The 10,793-nt window shown below is 34.3% G+C and overlaps 1 pseudogene across 1 annotated transcript in view; it reads left to right on the top strand.

Moving 5' to 3' along the window:
* Nucleotides 1-5,433: 5,433 nt before the first annotated feature.
* The window catches only part of LOC18441030 (riboflavin biosynthesis protein PYRR, chloroplastic-like), a 30,052-nt pseudogene continuing 24,692 nt past the window's right edge, over nt 5,434-10,793 (top strand). Inside the window, exon 1 of the transcript XR_016050632.1 lies at nt 5,434-6,225. The product of XR_016050632.1 is annotated as a riboflavin biosynthesis protein PYRR, chloroplastic-like (transcript). The remainder of the gene's footprint in view (nt 6,226-10,793) is intronic.

Genomic DNA, 10,793 nt, shown 5'->3' with positions numbered 1-10,793 from the left:
AAATGAGGTTGAAAGTTAAGGTTACAAATCGAATTTAAAAAAAAAAATATTTGAGCGGTTTGGAACTTGAAGTTCAAAATATATCACTCAAAAAATACACGTGTTCTAGGTTCAAAACTTCAAGCTTTGAACAAATGAAACTCCACCTATGATCTACCTTAATTTTCAAAAATGTGTATTTGGAACATCAAGTTTTGAACTGACATGTCATTCAAGAAAAAAAAAAAAAAAAAACCGATTGGGAACTTGGAGTTTGGAACCGATTGTATTTTGAGAGAGAGGAAAAAAAAAACAACACAAAAGTGGAAAAATAAAGTGTAAAATAAAATTTTAAAGGACATGTAATCTCTAACATGGAGATCATGAATATCAATAAATAAACAAATAATTTTAAAAAATTTAAAAATAATTCTACTAAAAAAACATTTGGACTGTTAGTTTCCATTGTTTTAGATAGATCACCTAGTTACATCCATTTCTTAAATGGATGCTTTATACCTTAGGGACCACAAATGTAGAAATGTGATCCCCACCGCATGAAATATTTTTCCTCTTATTTTTGGATCGTGCGGTGTGAGAGGGGGCTTTTGGGCCCACAAAGAGACTCTCTTGGGTTCATATAAAGCGAGGGAGGAATTTGGGCTCATGAAGAGCGTATTCTCTTTGGGATGCGGTTAACATGAGGGCCCCTTAATAATTTATTTTAGAATAAAATTTGATCATATTTTTTAGGGAATATATAATATTTAATATGGAGATTATTAATCTGTAAAAATAAATAAATTTTAAAAACTAAAAATGATTTTTTAAAAAATGAATTGTTGATTTTTACTTTTACTTTGGAGGAGTATTACTAAAGAGACTTTGTTTTGGTGGATGGTGTAGATCTCTGGCCTGCATAGTAACAGATGTAGGCGTGGTTGCACCAAAAAATTTCCTTCTATTTGGAACTTCCTTGTTTAAACGTACTTTTTTTTTTTTTACCAATATTATGAACCTTTTAATTGCTAAATGGAAATTACCCAAAAGGGATTACATCGTTAGAAACAACAAGGGAAGGCAAAGAGGAGTCAAACTTAGCCAAAGAATCTGCTAAAAAATTGGCCTCCTAAAAACATGGATGAAAGAGACCGTCAAAACTTCAGCAAGATCAATAATTTGCGACCAAATAGAAACTAGCTTCCATGGAACCCATAACTCTCTCTTACACCATTAGATGTCATTCAACAAATCACCCTAAATAATAGAAAAACTACCAACATTTCCGCTTTGAATAATTTTTAGACCCTAGAGAAGAGCAAGCAATTCATCTTTATTTGTAGTAGCTTCCCCAATTGGTCCTGCATAGGTAAAGATAATGTCCCCATTCCAATCACGAACATCACCCAATACCTGACAAACGTAGTTTCCCTTGTGAACTTCCATCAAAATTCAACTTAAAAGTCCCTAGAGATGGTGAAGTCCTTGTTTAAAAGTACTTGTGTTCTAAATAACAAAGGGAAATCATCAATGACTCTCATGTTTAAAAGTTACCTATATTCTTATATTCTACTTAGTGATGCAAATGCAAGTTTTTTGGGAATTAGTAAATATTCTTAAAAAACATTTCTCAGTTTCATATTTTTCATCCATGTCTCATTTTTTTGTATTTTATGTTCTCCTTCAAATATTGTAAGTTTGGAACTCAAATTTATGATCTACCGCTTTTTCTTTTATTTTATTTTATTTTTTATTTTTTATTTTTTATTTTTTATTTTTTATTTTTTATTTTTTATTTTTTATTTTTTATTTTTTATTTTTTATTTTTTATTTTTTATTTTTTATTTTTTATTTTTTATTTTTTTATTTTTTTATTTTTTTATTTACGATTGATAAATGAGTTTGAAACTTAAGGTTCCAAATCGATTTTTAAAAAATAATAATTTTTGAGTGGTTTGGAACTTCAAGTTTACAATATGTCACTTAAAAAAAGGAAAAGTTTTATATAGAGCCGAGGCTCTAAACAATCAAATTTGAGCCTACCTCAAAAATTGCACTAGAAGAGGTTGTTTTGATGCCTAAATTTCCTCATCATCTCAACATCAAGATGCATGGACATGAGAAAAAAATGGATTTCAAGTTTTGGAAATAGTGTACTTTGTAACGCATTTTTGGACCATCAATTTTTAAGATTTTCAAGTTTTTATAGATCTATCGATCTACACTATATTTTACGGCTATCATAAATATTTTCAATATTGAAACTACATTTCTCGACACTGTTTGAAGGTAGGCTCTAATTTGATTATTTAGAGCCTAGGCTCTATACAAACCGCACCCCTTAAATACATGTGTCCTAGGTTCAAAACTTCAAGCTTTGAACAAATGAAACTCTGCCTATGATCTACCTTAATTTTCAAAAACGTATATTTGAAACTTCAAGTTTTGAATTGACATATCATTTAGGAAAAAAAAAAAAAAAGACCGATTAGGAACTTAGAGTTTCGAACTTGTTGTATTTTGAGAGAGAGGAAAAAACAAAAAAACACACACAACAATCAAAAAATAAGTGGAAAATATGGAAAGTGTAATCCAGTTTTTAAATACCTAAAAAACTAAAAAATATTTATGATAATTTCCCTAATTTCTTTTATTGTTGACCACTTAAGAGAGGAAAAAATTAAAGTCGGTGTCAACATTCTACTATAAAGCAAAACGTACCTAATAAATCTAGTGGAAAAATGTTATTCTATGGAAAACCCTCTAATCAGTTGATGAGATCGAGAAAGAGGTTTCATGATATAGAATCGATTGGATTGTGCACTATGACACCATTTTATCTTTGTTACAAGGACGTCACAATTATTGATAGTCATTAGATATCAATTTTGACAGCTTGGATTTATCATGAAGTATGAGAATTGCGTTTTGATTCAAGTCTAGATAATGACATTCTTACAATCACCTGATTTGAAATTTGATGGATAAGTATGATTGTGAACTTCTAGCATCAAAAGTAAATAGTATGTTTTGTATACTTTTTCAAAAGTAATATGTATTATAATACATTATTTAGACAATCAATTTTCAAGTTTTCATGACGCTTATAGATATGCTTGATGTGCAAAAAAATTTAAAGTCATAAAATTTACAATTGGATGTCGAATTAAATTTTCAAACTACCATATGAGTTTTGGACATCTTCCAACAAGGTCTGACAGTGCCCCTTCCCTAACCACACCAAAATGGAAACTATCTATCAGACAATGGGGCTGCAGCCATACCTATTGAAGCAAGGCTGAGAGTCGAGACGGATCTTACAATTCATTGTCCAATAAAGGAAAAAGATTGTATACGATGTCGACTTTTCTTAAAAAGAATACATCTTATAATAAATCATATGGATAATCTATTATCAATATTTTCAAATGTTTGTACATCTACTTGACTTGTACTATTTTAAAAAATTTCAAATTCATCAATTTGGATAAAAAGAGATTTTCAAGCTATCATAAGGTTTTTGTCACCACAAAACAATAGAGGTGCAGCTTATTTCCAAGTATTAGGTGGGCATCTTACATGGACCTCACACATGGTAGGTGGGCCCATCTTCCCATTTAATTAATCTAAGAGCACACATGCTATTACCTTAATTGGAATACTTACTTCGGATGATTTTTTTCAATCTAAAATTTTAGCAACCATTTAAATAATTACTAGATGATTATTTTTTAAAAAACAATTTGAAATTTGTGTTTTCTTATACTTAGATCTCACCATCTAAAAATTGGATGGTTCAATCTTGATAAATTATTATTTTTAAAGTGTATAGAGGGTACAATTAGGTAGTTTTTGTTATGGAGGTTAATCTATGAGCTGAAGAGGTTATATCCCCAAAATTTATGGGTCCTAGTGACCGCTTACTCGAGAGAGTATATGGATACTACACTCCAATGGGAGTATAATATATTTCACTATTAATTCAACGATCAAAATCCTAAGCGTCATGGCATACGGACGCAATAAGGAGCTATTAAAGATTAAAGTTTTTATGAGTTCTATGATTCATATGTAAATATCATTGGAAAAAAGTCAGGCCACCGGCTGCCGGCTTGGCTGACATACAAGGTGGGGTATGAGCAGGCATGCCTAAGGCAAGCGCCTAGGCGGTGTGGGTGTCCACCTAGTGCCATCTCTTAAAAAAAATTATAAATCCACCCAAACAAATAAGTTATGATATTGCACTTCTCTCTCTCGAGATCCATGTGCTCTCTTTATTTATGACAAGAAGAAGGACTCGAAGTGTTCAATGTACGACCTCACTTTCTCACACACATGCACACACAAAGATACACATGCACCCATATGCTCATTTTTTATACATAAGAAGTAGAAAAGGAAGAAGATGACCTCCAAGTGTTTGATGTGAGGTCTATCTCTCCATATACTCTAAGTGTTCTTTGAGACCTCTCTTTCACAAATATAGATTCAAAAGGAAAAAAAAGGATAATCTTTAATAATTTAATGTGAAACTTCACATATACACATACGTGCACATACATACACATACATTCACAAAACCCACGTACACAAAACAACATATGCCCACACCCCAATCCCCCTTCCCTTTGGGCTGTCCAGGGCGGCCTCCAAACACACACACATACACAAAATAACATATGACCCCCACCCCAACCCCCTTAAGGCTGCCCAGGTACCCCTAGGTCCAAACCATTGGCTGCCTTTGCCTATCATATCTTTTTTCCATTTTTGAGATAGATTTTGGACGAAAAGTTTTAGGTATAAAAAATTCTCTAACATGGAGAATATGAATATTAAAAGATGCAAGCTGTATAAGATTGCAATATTATTTGTAAAAATATGGTTGCCATACTCTACAATGTTTATTTTATTTGGATGATGTAGATTTAACACATTTTTATATGGACCGTATTTTAAAGATAGGGAGCGGTTTGTATAAAGCTGAAGCTCTAAACAATTAAAGTAAAGCACACTTTCAAATACAATCGAGAAATGTGGTTTCAGTATTGAAAATATTTGTGATAGCCTTAAAATATGTTTTCATCTCTAATTATAAAATTTAAAGCTTCAAAAATAGTATAGATCGAGCAAATCTATGAAAACTTGAAAATCTTGAAAATTAATGATAAAAAAAATATAATGTATTATTTTCGAAACTTGAAATCCATTTTTTTTCATGTCTATGCATCTTGGGGTCAAGATGATCAATTTGAGAATAGTTGGGCATCTAAACAACATCTTTTAGCCCTAACTTGATTGTTTAGAGCCTCACACTTATATAAACCAAAATAAAATGGACAATGAGGATAAATGTAACTTTATTTCTATAAAAAAAAGGAAAAAGATTGCAAGAACTTTTCCAAATTTAAAGGCTAACTATTTTATTTTTTTTGAATAAAAATTTCACACCATTGATTTTGCCAGGTACGTCCCGCTACGCAGAAACATTTCAGCATTCCCAATCGCTCTTGCTTTTCGCTTGAGCTTCGATTCACTCTCTCATGCCTCTCGCTTCACTTCCCCTGTTTCCCTCTCACCTCTCTCTCTCTCTCTCTCTCTCTATCCATGACTCAGCTTGAACACACTCTCTCTAAATTCACCATTCAGCCTTGAACTCTCTAAATTTACAGTTCAGCTTTGAAGTCTCCCTCTAAATTCACGGTTCAGATTTGAATTATTTCTCTCTCCGCCGCCCCCACACCAGAAAGCTACAAAACAAATATTTGAAGAAATTCTCATTTTGGTTATCTGTTGTTACAGTCGTCTTCTCTACACAGAGAATATAGAAGCCAAGCTCTCTGATAAATTGCAGGCTTGTAGCAGCGATTGAGTAGCGGACTGTTTTACAAACTAGAACCCACCCCATCACCACCCATGGCCTTATCCTGTGGTGCTCTGGCACTTGCTTTGGGGGGTACACCGTTCAGTGGCCATGCGTTAGACGCCACTCACATGCAGAGGGCTGCGGGCATCGCAGATAAGTCGGCAGGGTGCACATCCCCGCATCCGAATTTTGGTTGCGTGATTGCGAGGGGAGAGCGTGTAGTGGGGGAGGGGTTCCTTTATGCACAGGGCACCAAATGTGCGGAGCTGCAGGCGGTGGAGATGTCAGGAGGGGAGCTGTGCAAGGGTGCCACTGCATACCTTAACTTGGAGCATGGTGATTGCCATGGCGATGACAGTGCCTTATCTGCTCTCATCCAGGTTTCTTCTATTACTTCTTTCTCCCTAACCTGATCTGAACCTCCATTTTTCTCTGTCTGCTATCGTCTCTGTTCTATTGTTTATCTCTCTCACTTGTTATACTCTGTTCTCAATAATATATTCACACACACAACTTTGTTTGGCAAGATACTACCATTACAAAATATCATGACATCAATTACACATTTGCACTTTCTAGGATCTAAATATGAGGTAACAGGAGCGGGACCCTAAACATCGGAATGAATCAAACTAAAAATAGATAATGATTTTCAGTCTGAAGTTTTAAAAGGAAATCTGATTTGCTTAGCATAACGCAAATATCGCAGTCTTTAGAATCCAAGTGTAAACTAGGAAATAATGAACCAAGAACTTTGTCTGATGGGTGGCCATAACGCCGATGCCACATATGACAATCAGTTACCTACTCCTTTGAAGTCACCAAAGCCTTGCAATTTGTATCCAAAATGTATAGACCTCGTTCCAACTGTCCCTCACCAATATTCCTCGCTGTGGCTCGGTCCTAAAAAGTAACATTGGTCGTGTAAAGATGACATCACAATTGTGAGTATGAGTAATTTTACTGACTGAAAGAAGATTTGATGAAAATTTCGGTAAAAACAGAACATTTGAGTTGGAAGAATTAGTGAAAAGTTGTATTTTTCCATTTCCTTCCATAGCTATAATAGAGCCATTGGCAATGGTGACAGGACCATTTTTAGGAGATTATCAAAATTGGATAAAATTGTATCAGTGCCAGCCATGTGGTCGGTGGCACCTGAGTCAATAATCCAAGAATCAAAAGACTGAGAGAGCAATGCTGTATTATCTAGAACATTGATGGAATCTTGTGAATTTGAAGCAACAAAAGCCTTACCAAAATTTTGAACAAGTTGTGCCAGCTTCTCAAGGGTTTGTTGGGCATTATTTTCAGCAATGTTGGAAGCGTTCTTTTTTTGAAGAAATTGTTTTTTCTTCTCTGGGTGGAGTTTCCAACAATTATCTTTAGAGTGTCTTTTTTTTTGCATTCATGACAGTAGGGACAATTTGAATTACATCCTTTACCATGCGTAATAAAAACCTTAGAACTAGAAACTTTTTCAGTGTCTTCATTAGCTTCAGATTTCAAGGCTGATCTGTCAAGATTATCTTTTGGAGTTTCAGTCATAACTTCTTTACAGTTTCTTCTCTTGACACAATTTTGAAAACAGTGTTGAAATTAGGCATGGTGGATGTGAGGAGAATTTGACTCTTAAGACTTTCATATTCAGAACCAAGAACAGACAGAAAAGCAAATGTCATCTCTTGATCTTTTCTTATAGTAAGTAGTAGGCAAATAGTATTTAAGTTGATCAAATAAACCATGCACAGGACCAATTAACTCTCCAAATGTTTGCTCACCCTTTTTTAAATTCATTATTTCTTGCCTAATTTGATATATTTTGGAGGCATTATTTATTCTACCATAAACATCCTTGGTTTTATTCCAAACTGCAGCAGTAGTAGGAAGAAACCAAGATTTGACTAAGTCATTATTGGTTTGCCAGTCTTCATAGGATGGTTCATCTCTTTCAAGAGGTTTCTTAGAGCTGGTCAAATACCCCAACTTGTTTTTTCCACTTATAAATAATTGGGCTGAGTTTGACCAAAAATGATAATTTATTCCTCCTTTCAAGACCTCAGTAGTAATTTCGAGGTTTGGATTTGAGTCATTTGGGTTTGAATTTTCAGCCATGATGAAAAAAATGAATGTAGTCAAAATAAAATCACTGACCTTAGGAGAGGCACACAAAAAATAAGGTTAAAGGAATACCTATTGCTGATCTCTTTAAAATACCAAAACACCATTCAAATATGAAAAGTTTGCTCCAACATACTTTTGATATAATATGGTCCCTATGGACCACCTCTTTCCCTTTTCAAAAAAGTATACCTCTTTCTCCTTTTGATGTATACAGGAAACTTTGCCTTTCCTGTGCATAGCAACTTTACCTGGGAAGAGAAATGAAAGAGAGAGAAAGGGAGACCAGAAAAATTTTGGAGGCCAAATCACAAATCAGAGAGAGCATAAAACCGCAAATGCCTCAGAAGAATGAGACCAAACTGCTCTACCAAAATCTGAGAAGAATGAGACCAGCTGCTCTACCAAATAAGTTCCCAAAAATCTTGCTCTGATACCAAGTTAAATAATTCATTTACAGAAAAGAAGAAGAAAAGAACTTAGAGAATATACGTCGTTCGGCTATACACAGCCTACTTCCACGAGGAAGGAAAACTATGGTTTTTTTTTCTTTTTTTTGATAGCTTCCTTACAATTTATAAGTTGATGAGAAGATCTCAAAAATAAAAGAAACACCCAGGCATACGATTTTCACACGGTATGCCAGCTCTACACGGTATGCCAACTGTATACCGTGTTAACGGCCTAGTATGCAAAGTTAAGCTCTTCCTTAGAAAAATATAATTTTAAAAGATATAATGCAGATTCATCTATGTTTGTAAAAAAAGGGGAAAATGGAAGTGTTGTGGTTCTTGTTTATGTCGATGATATCATTGTCACTGGGGATGATGCCCAAGGTATTACTCATCTTAAGAATTTCCTTGACCATGTTTTCGACCTAAAGGATTTGGGCAAATTAAGGTATTTTTTGGGAGTTGAAGTGGCTTATTCAAGAAAGGTTATTTTTCTCTCCCAAAAGAAATATACTCTTGATCTTTTGAAAGAAACTGACAAATTAGGAGTTAAACCTAGTGAGACTCCTATTGAAATGAATTCTAAGTTAACTATTGAAGACGGTTAACCTCTTAAAGATATTGGAAGGTATCAACGGTTGGTAGGAAAATTAATATATTTTACCATCACAAGACCGGATATAACTTATACTGTAAGTATGGTGAGCCAATTCATGCATGCTCCTTGTGCTTCTCATATGGAAGCTGTCGAGAAGATCATAAGATACCTCAAGGGTTCTCCTGGTAATGGAACTTGGATGCATAAAAATCGTCAAGTTGATATTCTTGGGTATTGTGATGCTGATTGGTCTGAGAATCCCAGATAGAAATCGACTACTGGTTTCTGCACATTTGTTGGTGGAAATCTTGTTACTTGGAAAAGCAAGAAACAAAATGTTGTGGCTCGTTCTAGTGCTGAAGCAAAATATCGAGCTATGACATCCATTGCATGTGAAGTTATATGGCTTAAAGCTCTCCTCCAAGAACTTGGTTTTATACATGGTTCTCCAATCAAAATGTATTGTGACAATCAAGCTGCAATCCACACCGCTTCCAATCCAGTTTTTCACGAAAGAACCAAACACATCGAAGTTGACTGTCATTTCGTCAGGGAAAAAGTTCAAGCTAAAGTAATTCAAACTCCATATATCAGCAGTGAAATCAACTTGCGAATATCTTTGCCAAAGCTGTTGAAAAAGGGAGGCTTAAACAGATTCTTACCAAGTTGGGTGCTTTAAATCTATTTGCACCAACTTGAGGGGAAGTGTTAACACGGTATATAGTTGGCATACCGTGTAGAGCTAGCATACCATGTGAAAGCCGTGTGCTTGGGCATTTCCTTTATTTTTGGGATCTTCTCATCAACTTATAAATTGTAAGAAGGCTATCATAAAAAAGAAAAGAAAAAACCGTATTTTTTCCTTCTTCGTGGATGTAGGCTGTATATAGGCGAACTACGTATATGCTCTGAGTTCCTTTCTTCTTCTTTTCTGTGATTGAATTATTTAGCAATCTATATAACATGATGGAATATGGATCCCATATGATTGAGAAGTAAATTAGCCGAATCTGATTAGTTGGGAAAAGGCTTTGACGATGATGACGATGCTGATGATGATGATGATTGAGAAGTAAATTAACATAACACAGCTTTCCTATTTTTTTCCGGCACTTCGTTAACATTGTGAGGATGTTTGATTTTCAATCCTTCACTGTCATTTAAAAAGTTTAGAATTTATTTTTTACTGTTTGTAGAAATGAGACATACATAATGTTTGATTTTCGATCCTTCACTGTCATATAAAAAGTTTAGAATTTAGTTTTTACTGTTTGTAGAAATGAGACGTACATATCAGTGCCATGGTTGCTTCCCAGATTCCTCTTACTTCCTATTGCATTTGGCTTCTTGATACACTTGGTTATCTGTGCATACTTGCAGCGCCACTAATGAATAATATGATTGACTATTGTTCCTATCCCCAATGTGATGCTACACCCAGCAGAGTTAGACTCTCTAGTTCTTCTCGATCACCTCATTTGCAAGCGTCAATCTATTCATCCTCTACCTTCTACTATTATATTACGAGTTCTATGAAATTGAGTTGTTCAAGTGCAAATTCTTTTCCTTCAAGCATGTTTAAAGAAACAATATTGGCTTGTACTGAGTCAACTTGCTAAGTCGCAAATTGGCGATTCTCTTTCAAAGACAAAAAATAGTGTTTATAATTTAGAGTTAAGAGAAACAAGAATTTAAGCATTTATAAAGATTATAGTCATAAGCAATTGCATCTGTGATGGAATGGAATAGGGATGGAATAGGGATATGTAACTTATCG

The sequence above is a fragment of the Amborella trichopoda genome, chromosome 2 (assembly GCF_054954075.1).
Source record: "Amborella trichopoda isolate Santa Cruz 75 chromosome 2, AtrichopodaSantaCruz75HAP2 v2.0, whole genome shotgun sequence".
Lineage (NCBI taxonomy): Eukaryota > Viridiplantae > Streptophyta > Magnoliopsida > Amborellales > Amborellaceae > Amborella > Amborella trichopoda.
The sequence above is the reverse complement of the archived record's forward strand: the minus strand, read 5'-3'. Positions and strand labels throughout refer to the sequence as shown.